At 40.6% G+C, this 15,895-nt stretch overlaps 1 long non-coding RNA gene across 1 annotated transcript in view; it reads left to right on the top strand.

Moving 5' to 3' along the window:
* LOC119827965 overlaps positions 1-15,895 on the top strand; it is a 101,918-nt gene that overhangs the window by 66,485 nt on the left and 19,538 nt on the right. The window contains exon 3 of the long non-coding RNA XR_005287735.1: positions 9,942-10,053. This is a non-coding gene — a long non-coding RNA (uncharacterized LOC119827965). The remainder of the gene's footprint in view (positions 1-9,941; positions 10,054-15,895) is intronic.

The raw sequence follows: 15,895 nt of genomic DNA, 5'->3' as shown, positions 1-15,895 counted from the left end.
GTCCAGGTCAAGAGATAGGACGTTATTAGAATCTCAGAAGCCTCTGGTCCATCCCATTTCAGTTCCCATCTCCTCTAAGTGTCAACATCTTTTTAACTAAGAGCTGATCTTTGAACTTTACACAGAACAACACGTACATAGTACGTGTCTGTGTGTGGAGTCGAATCATGGTGGTCCCCATGTTTTGGAGATTCACCCATGTTGCTTAGATTTAGGTATTTTCATTGCTATACATCATTTCCTAGCATGACTACACCACAATTTATCAATTCAACTGTTGATGGCATATAAATAGTTTCTAGCTTGGTGCTCTTATGAATATCACTTCTGTGAATATTTGAGTATATGGCTATGCTGCACTAATATTAACATGTATAATGTTGGATGCATGTCTTAGACTAGAGTGATCATGGTACATGTGGATAGTCTCATGATATTTGTCATAAACCGTATGATTTCCCTACAAATCTAAAATAGAATCTTGTAGAAATTTAGAGTGCTTGATGAAAAAAATATTGTATCACATTTAAGCTTAAAATACGATTTTACCTGTAGTGGGCTGGTGTAGTATCTCTTTTTATAACTTACCCTTATCTTAATCCCTGGAACAGATGGAGATGTTATCCTTAAGGGCCATGGAGATTATGCAGATATGATGAAGTGACACCATTCCAAGGAGAAATTATTATAAAGCACTCAGATGGGGCTATATATAGTCACACGGATTTTTATAAGAGGGGAAGGGAGGGACATTAGAGCCATTGAGGGTGACAGAATGACAAGGAAACAAATACAAAAGAGTGACTGAAAGAGAGGAAGAGGAGGAGAAGAGAACTGAAGATGTGAACTAAGGAATGCAGAGGGCTCCTAGAAGGCAAAGGAAGGGGAAATGGTAGCTGCTGCTCTTGGAGAGATTGAAGCGTCTCTTAGGGGTTCTATTGCTGTGATAAAGACTATGGAAGACAAATAGCTTTTTATTTTCTGGGTCATAGTTCACCGAGGGAAGCCAATGCAGGAGCGGAAGCAGAGACCGTGGAGGGGTGCACTTATTGGCTTGCTCAGCTTATTTTCTTACGCACTGCAGCTTCACCATGGTTGGCTGGACCCGTCTGCACCAATCATCAATCAGGAAAACGCCCACGAGTTTGCCCACAGGCCAATCTGATGAGGACATTTTCTCAAGTGAGGGTCCCTCCCGCGCTCAGATGTCTTTCGCTTGTTTCAAGCTGACAAAAACGAAGATGAAACCACCACAGGGAGAACTACCCAACCGGCTGGAGGGCGGAACGGTCTGTTGAGCCCAGTTAAAGAGAAAGACTTGGGCAACAGAATGCAACCGTTCTTCCACCACCACCCGGAGCACCCAAAGAAGCCTGTAGCTCCCCTTCAGGGACTGAGTGTATAGCTCCACAGTAGAGTGTTTGCCTCACAAGAGCTTGGTCCGCTACACCAGTCATTCTCAACCTGTGAGTCCCAACTCCTCTGGGGTTCAAATGGCCCTTTCACGGGGGTCGCATATCAGATACCCTGCGTATCAGATTTTACATTACAATTCACAACAGTAACAAGATTGCAATTATGAAGTAGTGATGAAAATAATTTTATGGTTGGGGGTTGCCATAGTATGAGGAACTATATTAAAGGGTTATTGCATTAGGAAGATTGAGAACCACTTTTCTACACTTTTTAAAAGGAGCTGAGAATGAAGCTCGGAGGTGGAGTACTTGGCTAGGGTTGATTACCAACACTACAAATAACCACAAAAGAGGGGAATCAGTAAGAAAAGATGTTCTTTCTCCTAGAGATGTGGTTCTCAACCTTCCTAACTCTGTGACCCTTTAGGACGGTTCCTCATTTTCTGGTGACCCCCAAGCATGAAATTATTCCTCTGCTACTGCAGAACTGTAATCTTGCTACTGTTATTAATAGAAATGTAAATACCTTTGTTTTCTGATGGTCTTTCACGACCCCTGTGAAACGGTTGTTTAACTCTCAAAGGGTTATGACCCACGGGTTGAAAACCACTTCCCTAAAAGCATCCAGAGGGAGATGGTTAATCAGATAGCCTCATCACCCATAATTTTGGACCCTAAGATATTTCTTAAACTTCTAGCCTTGAACTCTAAGATAGTCAATGTGTATAGCAGTAAGCCATGGAGTATGTGATAACATGTTAAAATGACCACAAGAAATTAATACAATGTTATGTGATTTTGAAAAATCAGTTCTTCAAAACTGTATACATGAGTCAGGTGGTGGTGGCTCACATCTTTTTTTTTTTTTTTTTTTTTTTTTTTTTCGAGACAGGGTTTCTCTGCAGCTTTTTTAGAGCCTGTCCTGGAACTAGCTCTTGTAGACCAGGCTGGCCTCGAACTCACAGAGATCCGCCTGCCTCTGCCTCCCGAGTGCTGGGATTAAAGGCGTGCGCCACCACCGCCCGGCTGGCTCACATCTTTAATCCCAGCATTCAGGAGGTAGAGGCAGGCCGATCGAAGCCAGCTGCTTTACAAGAGCTAGTTACAGCACAGGTCCCAAAGCTACAGATAAACCCTGTCTCAAAAAAAACAAAACAAAACAACAACAGCAAAACTTGTATATACATGTTTATTTCCTCATAAAATCTCAGCCTTTTTCTAGTACAATTTTACTTCTACATCAAAGATGGCTAAGATGCTACATGTTACATTTTCTTGTACGATATTATGAATGATCATAGTTTAATTTCAACCAAGTACTTCTGTAAGATATTTTATAAAGACAATATTTATTTTAGTGATAGCATGTCTTTCTTTTTTTTAAAGCTTTTTTTTTCTTTCTAATAAATACATGTTTCCCTTTGTTATTTTTATTTTGTTTTGATACATGTTCTAGTCAGGTTTCTTTTTGCTGTGATAAAATACTGACCAAAAACTACTTAGGGGGAAAATATTTATTTCATCTCATAGCTTACAGTTCATCAAGAAGGGAAGTCAAGGCAGGACCTCGGATCAGGAACCTAGAGGCAGGAACTGAGGCAGGTGCTGTGGAGGCAAACCATTTACTGGCTCGCTTCTCGTGGCTTTGTTCAGTCTGTTTTCTTAAATAACCCAGGACAACCTTCCTACAGTGTTACCACCCACAGTTGACTGGACTCTTCTACATCAATCATTAATCAAGAAAATGCCCCTGAAGTCTTGCCCATAGGACAATCTGATGGAGGCATTTTCTCAATTGAGGTTCTCTCTTCCCAGATGGTCCCAGCTTCTGCCAGTTTTACAGAGAACTAACCAGAACAATAGCTGTATTTTATAACAGAAGCAAAACCCCTGCAGAGCTCCATTGGTATTCTGAGGTCACGCTTGCTCTTTTTGAGAACAGCAATATCCAATATAAGAGGAGATTTCTGTGTTGAAAGTTAGGCATCTAGTAATTCTTGGGCCCTTCTTTGATTTCTAAAATGTAGTCTAATAAGTGAATCAGTAGCAGAAACCCATATAAAGTATTTACATTACTAAAACCACCATTTCATTAAGACTTTGCTTTTATTTTACTTAAAAATTATAATCTCAAAAATAAAATGAAAAAAGAATCCAATACATTTTTTTCTTACAATTTTTTCTTTTAAAAAATATTCATTCATATACATGTGTATGTATAAGTATACATCCATATACATACACATTATATAATATATGTATATACACACACATATACACATATATAAAATCAGGGAATGGCTGTGTGTGCCTAAACATATAAATAGGCACACACAGATCATTCCCTGATAGTATATTTCTAATATTGTTATCCATATTGGAAACACTAAATTTCATTACTTATGTAGAGAAAAGGTATGAGAATAAATAAGTACAGAAGCTATAAATGTTTTGGGGGCTTCATCTTTTCCTGTTCTTCTTAAACATTTTCATTTACGTCCTGTTATCTGTCATCCTTCCTGTTCAACAGAACACAGCGCCCTCCACCCTAACCCATCAAAGAGACCTGTAGCAGGTGAGTTAGAACTATAAGAAAGCACAGGAATCAACTGAAAGACCAGGAAATATTTGATTGCGAGATTGCATTTACGAAAATTGGAGGATAGTCACAGCCCTCCAGGCTAAATCCTCCTCCGGTGCAGCAGCCTGGTGGCATCTGACCGAGGATTATCTGATGCTAGGGTTTTGTGTTGAAATCAATCTCCTTGATGTAAGGGCCTCTTCAGGGCCTCTGAAACAAAATGACTAAGTCGGCAAAGACTCATCTAAGAAGACTTTCCAGGAGGGTAAACACTGTCTTCTTCTCTGGACACAGTAAACAGAAATGTTTAAACTTTGTCTTGAAGTGGGAGGTGTTCTAACCCTGGGCCATGACAGAATCATTGATTCTAGATAACATCTATCTATTGCACACATGAGTAACAATACTGGAAACTTTGTAAAAGACAAAAATAGGATGTGTGTGCATAAATGCACAGTTTTACAAAAGAGCTACGGAAAGTAGCTGATTCATTTAGTACATGATTCTTACATATCCACACTGGTGGATAATATTTTAGCAGCCCCATTGACACCCCCCTCAGGACTGCCATATTATCCTCCTTACAGGATGGCCAGAGGTGAACTCTGCCAGGTACTGCTTTTTCTAGCTCAGAGCTCTGAGATGCTAGACAGGCTGTTTCGGGAGCCCTTTGTTGACTTGCTTGTCTTGATCAGAAGTAACAGGAGAGGACAGCATATCAGGGTTAATTGCTTGAAGGAAAATGTGCGAATTCAAGGGAATATAAATAGGTTAGCAAGAGAGGGAAAGTCAGGAGCAGAAACTATAGAGTATTTACTTGCTTTGAACAGAGAGATGAGGTGAGCCAAGTCCCCAAGTAAACTAACATTTCAGTAAGGGCTTGAGTTTTAAAATCCCACATTCTTTTCTAAAACTACCTCCCCGCGTCAAACTCATTCAAATGAAAGAAAGCTATGTGCACATGAAGTCAGTCATAATCATCAGGACAGTGACCCAGGTCTAGTCAGGTTCCTGCTGGGAGAAAGCTGTTATAGGTACTTATGCTGGGAGAGGTTGACACCAAAGACAAATGATTGGCTCATGAAAGAGAGAATTCAAGTTGTAGATGAACAGGTAAAACGATGTCTGGATGCTCAGGTGTTCATGAGATGTTAGGGAAATGTGTGCATCTGAAGTAACCCTAATGGTCGAATGTGTCTTGTCTGATGCAGGATCTTCATGATGGCTTGAAAGTAGGATTGGCCTGGAAAGTTGTAGAAACTCAGGATTTGGAAGCTTGTGAAATATCTCGGAGTGGTGGTACAAAAATCTAGCCTGAAGCCACAATTGCTCTGTCCATGTGGTCACGTTGTGTATTTCACTATCCTGGAAGGCTGGAAAGGTGTCGGCCCTCTCTACTGCTCACTGGTCTTCGCACAGTTTGATCGTGTGAGCCCACTCTTTGAAGTGAGCACTTCCCTTACCCCTGTTTTCCTTTGACAATTTCATATGTGTATATACACCATTTCAGTATATACCCCACTTCCCTTTCTCATAACCACCCCCCGTCCTGATGACACCCTTCCTAGCATGCCTCTTTACTGTTCCCAAGTCTTCCTCTGAACTTACAAAAGCTGTGTGCACGAGCTTGGGTGGAAGGGAATTCCCTGGAGTGTGGACAACTTAGCAGTGCTTCACCAGAGAAGAAAGCCACCCATGCCTCTAGCAACCCTTAGCTGTCAATATTCCGTCAGAGAGGGATGAGGTCTCCGTGAGGAAATTCTGACTGGTCCAGACTCCTACAAGGATGTGCAATGAGTCCTTAAGGGCAATGCTGTGTCATGCCCGGTAGGCTTTGTTGGTGCTGCATTCTTCCCCATCCGCTTGCTCTTATATTCTACTTCCTCTTCAGTGATGTTCTCTGAGCCGTGCACAGTCAAGATAAATTCTAAAGCAAGTTACTCCCTATCCCATACTTAGAATTTCCTTTCCGATGAGTTAAAACTGGGCCTGAAAATGTCAAACATACCGTGTGTGTGTGTTGTGAATGGAAGTTTGTTCCATGCTGACTTGTATATTGTCGTCTGTAAGTAACTCAGCACTCTTGCATATTTAAAGGCTAGGGTTTTTTGTTTTTTTTGTTTTTGTTTTTTTTTTTTTTTTGAGCGCATCTGTCATTGCAAATTGAGCCCTCTGTCATCTCAAACAGTGGACCCATGTACTATGACTTTGCAGCAGTTAGAAGACGGAAAGAGGACGAGAGAGATCGCTCAGGGGTTAAGAATACTTGCTGTTCTTCCAGGGGACTTGAATTCAGTCCCAACACACAGTCTGGGTGATCCACAATGGACACCTACACACACGTGACCTGTGTTCACACAGACAAAAACAGATATACATAAACAAAAATAAAAAAAATTGCAGAAATCAGAAACAAGCACTGATACTTTTAAATCTTTCAGCTCAGGTATTACTATCATGAAGAGAAAGGATTTTAACAGAAAAGCTTCAGGAATGTTCACCCTGGCACACAACCAAGTTACCTCCACTTAGCTCCAGACTGGACCATTCTCAGTAATCCAGGGCCTTCTGTATTTTTCTCCCAGTTGTTATTCCCTCCACAGGTAACCCTACAGAATGTGCTTTTTGGGCCTGTCTTTTTTTGCTCAACCATTGTCTATAGGATCCTCTATATTGCATGTAGAATGCTTATTCTTTGTTACTGCTGAGGAATATTCTCCTCCAGGACATGGAAGTTCATTTACACAGATTCCTACTGATGGATTTTGGAATGTTTCTGGATTTTGGCTCTGATGAATGGGTGTGAATTCTGTGCACATCTGGTGTCCTGAGAGTACAGCATGCTAGCTGTAGACTTTTGAAGTTGGAGGAGGCTGGGCAAGTTTTGCTTCAGTCAATGCTGCCAAAGATGTTTTCCTTAGTACTCATTTAAAGTTAGTCTCACACAAAATGTGTGGAAACAATGCTACAGTTTATATCTGAAATGTCCCCAAAAGGCCTTGTATTAAAAGACTGGGCCACTAGTCACAAGCTGACAGGGAAGTGGTGGAGTCTTCAAAAGGGGAGGGCTTGGAGGAGGAAGTGGGATCAGAACACTGGACCTCAACCGCTTCCTTTTAGTAATTTTGTTCCTAGGCCTCTGCAATGTGGAGAGCTTTTACTTCACTACATGCTCCTTGTCATGATTTTGCCTCAGCAGAGGCCCCTAGACATGGGTGAAACTGATCACCCAAACCTCTACAACTGTCAGTCAAAAGAAACCTAACATCCTTTTAGGATTTTGTAGGTATTTTGCCTCAGTAACATTAAGCTAACTAACACACTTGGTATGATTAGTATTTTTATAATTTTAGGTTTATAGTCTCTCTCTCTCTCTCTCTCTCTCTCTCTCTCTCTCTCTCTCTATATATATATATATATATATATATATATAGTGACTTTATTTTTAATTTATATTTTTTCATGTGTTTATTATCTGTTTGGACATATTCTTCTTAGAAAGACCATTTAAAGGTCTCTCTCTCTCTTTTCTTTTAGTTTTTCAAAACACTGTTCTTCTGTGTAGCCTTGGCTATTCTGGACCTTGCTCTGTAGAAAATGCTGGTCTTGAACTCACAGACATCCTCCTGCATCTGCCTCTCAAGCACTGGAATTAAAGGAATGTGCCACTACCATCTGGCTAAATGCCTTTTTTTTTTTACCTTTTGTGTTTTTTTCCTAATTAATAAGTCTAAAATTTTAAGGTTTTTGATTATTTAATCATTTCTTAGATATAGACATACATGCCTCATACAGATGTACATAGATATGCACATGTATGCTAGCCATAAATATGTATGTGTATCAAATGTATGCTAGCCATAAATATCTATTTATGTCAAATATAGCTATGCTACATATCCAGTGAATATGTACATGTGTATATCTTCCTCAATCTGTACTTAGATCTATTTTTTAAGCCTTCTAATAAAGGAGAACTACTGACTTTTTTGTTGTTTTTTGGGTTTTTCAAAAATTTTTTTGTTTTGTTTTTGGGTTTTTTGAGACTGAGCTTCTCTGCTACCCCTGGCTGTACTGGAACTCACTCTGTAGACTTTGTTGATCTTGAACTCATGGAGGTCCTCCTGCCTCTGTTTTCTGGTGCTGGGATTAATAACCTGACTCAGAACTCTCAATTTTAATTTTTACCTTTCTCTTTTTTACCTCGTATCTTTTTTCTTCTCTTGAGAAGTCATCAATATCAAATAAATCATTCACTGATGTCTTCTACTAGAAGCTTCATTGTTCTGCTGTGTAGATTTAAAGCTATAAGAATCAGTTTATTTTTATCCATGGTAATGAAGTAGGGCAAAGTTCATTTCCTTCCATCTTTTAAAGCATCATCATTAAAAGGAGACTTCTACATTTTCTTACTGAATTGCTGGGACACGCTTACAGTCAAATGACCGTGCAAATGTGTCAGTTTTGGGCTTCTCTGTTTTGGGTGTTTTGTTTTGAATCACTTCCACAATATCTTAAGAACTGTAACTTTATGGTAAACATGGAGACATAGGACTATAAATCCTTTCCTGAGACAGGCCTAGAACTTGCGGTGTAGACAAGGCTAGCCCTAGATTTGTATTTACCTAGCTGCCTCTGCCTCCCAAGTCGCTTTATTTATTTTTTATTGGAATGTCTTTTGTTGAACCTGGTGCTCACTATCTTAGCAAGACTAACCGGCTAGAAAGCCCTGTCTTCCACGGTCAATGTATTTCTCACCACTGAGCACTGGGTTGCAGAACCGAACCATTGTGCAGAGTGTATTTGTGGGTAGTGGGCATCTAGACTCTAGACTCGGCCTTTCATGCTTGTCCAGCAAGCACTTTACCCCCTGAGCCATCTCCCCATCCCAATCTGCACCTGTTTACAAAATTTCTCTATTACTCTTTAGACTCTTTGCTAAAGACTCAACTTGCCAAATACCATAAAATAGAAACTTTTTCAGACATCTCACTATTTTTATATTGACTATATAATTTTGAGCACAGCTGACTTTTTTTTTTTTTTTTTGGTTTTTCGAGACACTGTTTCCCTGTAGTTTCTAGAGCCTGTCCTGGAACTAGCTCTTGTAGACCAGGCTGGCCTCGAACTCAGAGATCCGCCTGCCTCTGCCTCCCGAGTGCTGGGATTAAAGGCGTGTGCCACCACCGCCCGGCCACAGCTGACATTTTAATAATAGTGTGTCTCTCAATAAAATACATTTTTTATTGTTTGGGTTCTAAATTTTCCTTCCCATCATATTTTTGTAGCATTCAATATCATATCCTTTAAAGTCTGTTTTTAGATTTATTCCTTTGTTGCTACTTATTGTAAGCGACTGTCCTCTGAGTCAAGCATTGGCCATCTTGCAGAGTCCAGTTTAGGATCATCCCAGCTCAGCTGGATATCCAGCTGCTCCCTGCCGGAGGGAGGGAGAGGTTAGAGAATAGAGACCAGGGGACACTGAGATGGTGCTCCATCTGTGTGGTAATGGGGAAGTCATCTTCAGTGTTGAGTAAGGCTTGCAGGTGTGGCAGATTGGAGAAGGAGTGCCCAAGTTCCTAGAAGTATATCTTCCCCTGGCCTCTGAAAAGAAGCCTAATAAAAAATCTCACCCAATCGTTGATGTATATCCTCAAACACATTTGTATAGTAATCTGTGTCCTGCAAGGTACTTGTTCATTCTCATAATTGTCTTGAAGATTCTTTGGGATTTCTAGAGTCTGTAATCACCATTTGTGAATAATGACAGATTAACTTTTTCTTTCCAATTTCTAATTTTTAAAATTTCATTTCCTTTTTTTCCCCTTCCCTCTCATCACATTGGGTAGGAGCCAGAAAGAATGTTGAAGAGAAAGCATTGTCATCATAATGTAATCCAAGACTTGGCATTTTTTTAAATTTACTGTTCTTCATGTATTTCTCAGTATTAGGGTGGACAAGTCAAGCTCACCGGGGCTCTGGGAAGCCTTCTTCAAGCCTTACCCCTGACTTCCTTCGCTCTGCTTAGGTTCTCTCCTGGAGAATTGCTATTACTCGGTGAGTCCTGCTGCATAGGGTTGCAAGGGATGAGAGAGTGGGCAACATCTCCTGTATCCTTGCCACCGAACTCACTCAGACCACCATGGAAAACTGTGAGACAGTGGTTCTCGGCAGGGTCTCAAAGGACCCTTTCACGGGGGTTGCCTAAGATCATCGGAAAACACAGATATTTACATTACGATTCATAACAGTAGTTGAGTTACAGTTATGAAGTCGCAAGGAAAATAATGTTATAGTTGTGGGGGTGTCACCACAACACGAGGGACTGTATTAAAGGGTCACCTCATGAGGGAGGCTGAGAATCACTGCTGTGAGGCAAAATACTTCACTTGCCTGTGTTTTCTTACTCAGAGAGAGTTTCCAAAACACCGACATCTTTATATCATTCTTATGTTGGTAACTAAACTTTTCAACATAATTAAAAGATAGCAGCAGATGCCAGCTGGTATACTGAAATTAAGTACCCTTTAAAAGTGTTTAACTCATGCTCATAAAAATAGCACACTGGAATTTAAGTAAGTATGTGACAGTTTGATCCCCACCATCATCTAATAAAGATACAAATAAGCCTTTCTTCTGCATTTGGAATGAACTTCTTTGCCTTTCTCTCCTTAAATTCAAATTTACAATTTTCCCACAGTGTAATGTTTGCTTCAGAGCAAGTTTGCTGGACACACTGTGCTGCTTTGTGGCAAGATTTGTATAATCTGGCATTTAAGTAGCAAGTATTGATTTGGTATTGAAATTCCATCGAGATTCTGCACCTAGAAATTTTCAGATTCAAATTATAAAAAAATTTTAAATACATACTATGACTGGTGATATTTTAAGTGGGAATGTGGCTTTATTTTACTTTTTTGGATTTTGTAATTATGTTATTAAAAATAAGGAGTGAATTTTTATTTTTTTTTTTATTTTTTTTTCTCATGGTTTATTTTTTTTTATATTTAAAAATTTCCATCTCCTTCCCTCCTCCTCCCCCCTCCCTCCCCTCCTTCTCCCCTTTCTCTCCCCTCCTTCTCCCCCTTCCCTCCCCTCCCCTCCACCCATACCTCCCCTCCCTCCCTCTCAAGGCCAAGGAGCCATCAGGGTTCCCCACTATATGCTAAGACCAAGGTCCTCCCAACTCCCCCCAGGTCCAGGAAGGTGATCGACCAAGCTGAGAAGGCTCCCACAGAGCCCGTCCATGAAGAACAATCAGAGCCCAGAGCCATTGTCCTTTGCTTCTCAGTCAGCCCCCGCTGTTGGCCACACTCAGAGAGACGGGTTTGGTCGCATGATCCATCAGTCCCATTCCAACTGGAGTTGGTGATCTCCCATTAGTTCTGTCCCACCGTCTCCATGAGTGAACGCACCCCTCTCGTTCCTGACTTTCTCCCTCATGTTCTCGCTCCTTCTGCTCCTCATCGGGACCTTGGGAGCTCAGTCCAGTGCTCCAATGTGGGGCTCAGTCACCTTCCCCATCTGTCGCCAGCTGGAGGTTCCCTCACGGTCCTGACTTTCTTTCTCATGTTCTCTCTCCTTCTGCTCCTCATCAGGACCTTGGGAGCTCAGTCCGGTGCTCCAAGGTGGGGCTCTGTCATTTTCTTCATCTATCGTCAGGTGGAGGTTCTATGGTGATATGCAAGAAATTCATCAGTATGGCTACAGGAACTGGCCTTTTCAGGCTCCCTCTCCTCAGCTGCCCAAGGAACTAACTGGGGGCGTCTCCCTGGAAACCTGGGAACCCCTCTAGGGTCAAGTCTCTTGACAACCCTCAGGTAGCTCCTTAAATTCAGATATATGCTTCCCAGCTCTCATATCCACCCTTCCTATATCCCAAGCACCCCATCCCTCCAAGCTCCCCCCGCTCTCCCCTTCACACTTTTCTCTCCCCATCTTCCCTTGGCCCAGTCTTGCCCAACCCTCAAGTTCCCAATTTTGCCTGGCGATCGTGTCTACTTCCAATATCCAGGAGGATTACTATATCTTTTTTGGGAGTTCACCTTCTTATTATCTTCTCAAGGATCCCAAACTTATAGGCTCGATGTCCTTTAATCATGGCTAGAAACCGAATATGAGTGAGTACATCCCATGTTCATCTTTATGGGTCTGGGTTACCTCACTCAGAATAGTGTTTTCTATTTCCATCCATTTGCCTGCAAAATTCAAGATGTCATTGTTTTTTACCGCTGAGTAGTATTCTAGCATGTATATATTCCACAGTTTCTTCATCCATTCTTCCACTGAAGGGCATCTAGGCTGTCTCCAGGATCTGGCTATTACAAATAATGCTGCTTTGAACATAGATGAGCATATGCTTTTGTTGTATGATTGGGCATCTCTTGGGTAGATTCCCAATAGTGGAATTGCTGGGTCCTGGGGTAGGTTGATCCCGAATTTCCTGAGAAACCGCCACACTGCTTTCCAAAGTGGTTGCACAAGTTTGCATTCCCACCAGCAATGGATGAGTGTGCCCCTTACCCCACAACCTCTCCAGCAAAGGTTATTATTGGTGTTTTGGATTTTAGCCAATCTGACAGGTGTAAGATGATATCTCAAAGTTGTTTTGATTTGCATTTCCCTGATAGCTAGGGAGGTTGAGCATGACCTTAAGTGTCTTTTGGCCATTCGAACTTCTTCTGTTGAGAATTCTCTGTTCAGTTCAGCGCCCCATTTTTTAATTGGGTTAATTGGCATTTTACCGTCTAGTCTCTTGAGTTCCTTATATATTTTAGAGATCAGACCTTTGTCAGTTGCAGGGTTGGTGAAGATCTTTTCCCAGTCAGTAGGCTGCCTTTGTGTCTTAGTGACAATGTCCTTTGCTTTACAGAAGCTGCTCAACTTCAGGAGGTCCCATTTATTCAATGTTGCCCTTAAAGTCTGTGCCGCTGGGGTTATGCATAGGAAACGGTTCCCTGTGCCCATTTGTTGTAGAGTACTTCCCGCTTTCTCCTCTATCAATCTCAATGTGTTCAAATTAATATTGAGGTCTTTAATCCATTTGGACTTGAGTTTTGTGCATGGTGATAGATATGGATCTACTTTCATTCTTCTACAGGTTGACATCCAGTTATGCCAGCACCATTTGTTGAAGATGCCCTCTTTTTTCCATTGTGTACTTTTGGCTCCTTTATCAAAAATCAGGTGTTCATAGGTTTGTGGTTTAAGATCCGGGTCTTCTATACGATTCCATTGGTCAACTTCTCTGTTCTTATGCCAATACCAAGCCGTTTTCAATACTGTAGCTCTGTAATAGAGTTTGAAGTCAGGGATGGTAATGCCTCCAGAAGTACCTTTATTGTATAAGATTTTTTTGGCTATCCTGGGTTTCTTGTTTTTCCATATAAAGTTGATTATTGTCCTCTCAATCTCTGTGAAGAATTTTAATGGGACCTTGATTGGGATTGCATTGAATCTATAGATTGCTTTTGGTAGAATTGCCATTTTTACTATGTTGATCCTCCCAATCCACGAGCAGGGGAGATCCTTCCATTTTCTGGTATCTTCTTCAATTTCTTTCTTCAAAGACTTAAAGTTCTTGTCAAATAAATCCTTCACTTCCTTGGTTAGCGATACTCCCAGATATCTTATGCTATTTGTGGCTATTGTGAAAGGTGATACTTCTCTGATTTCCCTCTCTGCTTCCTTATCCTTTGTATATAGGAGGGCGACTGATTTTTTGGAGTTGATCTTGTATCCTGCCACGTTACTGAAGGAGTTTATCAGCTGTAGGAGTTCTTTGGTGGAGTTTTTGGGGTCGCTTATGTATACTATCATATCATCTGCAAATAATGAAAGTTTAACTTCTTCCTTTCCAAATTGAATCCCCTTGATTCCCTTATGTTGTCTTATTGCTATTGCTAGAACTTCAAGCACTATATTGAAGAGATAAGGAGAGAGTAGACAGCCTTGTCGTGTTCCTGAATTTAGTGGGATAGCCTTGAGTTTCTCTCCGTTTAATATGATGTTAGCTGTCGGCTTGCTGTAAATAGCTTTTATTATATTTAGGAATGACCCTTGTATCCCTAATCTCTCCAAGACCTTTATCATAAAAGGGTGCTGAATTTTGTCAAATGCTTTTTCAGCATCTAATGAGATGACCATATGGTTTTTTTCCTTCAGTTTGTTTATATGATGGATTACATTAATAGATTTTCGTATGTTGAACCAGCCCTGCATCTCTGGGATGAAGCCTACTTGATCGTAATGGATAATTTTTCTAATGTGTTCTTGGATTCGGTTTGCCAGTATTTTATTGAGAATTTTTGCGTCCATGTTCATGAGTGAGATTGGCCTGTAATTCTCTTTCTTGGTTGAGTCTTTGTGTGGTTTAGGTATCAGGGTAACTGTAGCTTCATAGAAGGAATTTGGCAGTGACTCTTGTGTTTCTATATTATGAAATACCTTAAGGAGTATAGGTATTAGGTCTTCTTGGAAGTTCTGGTAGAATTCCGCATTGAAACCATCTGGTCCTGGGCTCTTTTTGGTAGGGAGGTTTCTGATAACAGTTTCTAATTCTTCGCGACTAACAGGACGATTTAGAGCATTTACCTGGTCCTGGTTTAACTTTGGTATATGGTATTTATCTAAAAAACTGTCCATTTCTTTTACATTTTCCAATTTTGTGGCATACAGGCTTTTGTAGTAAGATCTAATGATTTTCTGAATTTCCTCTGTGTCTGTGGTTATGTCCCCCTTTTCATTTCTGATCTTGTTAATTTGCGTGTTCTCCCTCTGCCGTTTGATTAGTTTGGCTAAGGGTTTGTCAATCTTGTTGATTTTCTCCAAGAACCAGCTTCTTGTTTCATTGATTCTTTGGATTGTTTTCTGTGTTTCTATTTTGTTGATTTCTGCCCTCAGTTTGATTATTTCCAGTCTTCTACTTCTCCTAGGTGAGTCTGCTTCTTTTTTTTCCAGAGCTTTCAGGTGTGCTGTTAAGTCACCAATGAGTGCTTTCTCCGTTTTCTTTAAGTGGGCACTTAGTGCTATGAACTTTCCTCTTAGCACTGCTTTCATTGTGTCCCATAGGTTTGAGTATGTTGTGTCTTTGTTTTCATTAAATTCAAGAAAGACTTTAATTTCTTTCTTTATTTCTTCCTTGACCCAGGTGTGGGTCAGTAGTTGACTGTTCAGTTTCCATGAGTTTGTGGGCTTTCTGGGGGTAGCATTGTTGTTGAATTCTAATTTTAATCCATGGTGATCCGATAAGACACAGGTGGTTACTAATATTTTTTTGTAACTGTGGAAGTTTGCTTTGTTACCAAGTATATGGTCAATTTTCGAAAAGGTTCCATGAGCCGCAGAGAAGAAGGTATATTCTTTCCTATTTGGGTGGAATGTTCTATAGATGTCTGTTAAGTCCATTTGGTTCATTACCTCCATTAAGTCTTTCAATTCTCTGTTAGGTTTCTGTCTGATTGACCTGTCCATTGGTGAGAGAGGAGTGTTGAAGTCTCCAACTATTAGTGTGTGTGGTTTGATGGCTGCCTTGAGTTCTAGAAGTGTTTCTTTTACATAAGTGGGAGCTTTTATATTAGGGGCATAGATATTCAGGATTGAGACTTCATTCTGAAGGATTTTTCCTGTTATGAGTATAAAGTGTCCCTTTCCATCTCTTCTGATTGATTTTAGTTTGAAGTCAACTTTGTTGGAAATTAGTATGGCCACACCCGCTTGTTTCTTAGGGCCATTTGCTTGATAAACCTTTTCCCAACCCTTTACTCTGAGTAGGTGCCTGTCTTTGTGGTTGAGGTGTGTTTCTTGTAAACAGCAAAATGTTGGATTCTGTTTTCGTATCCAGTCTCTTAGCCTGTGCCTTTTTATAGGTGAATTGAGTCCATTGATATTAAGTGATATT

This window comes from Arvicola amphibius, chromosome 12, assembly GCF_903992535.2.
Source record: "Arvicola amphibius chromosome 12, mArvAmp1.2, whole genome shotgun sequence".
In the NCBI taxonomy this organism is placed as follows: Eukaryota; Metazoa; Chordata; class Mammalia; order Rodentia; family Cricetidae; genus Arvicola; species Arvicola amphibius.
Note: the sequence above shows the minus strand (reverse complement) of the source record. Positions and strands in the feature narration are given on the sequence as shown.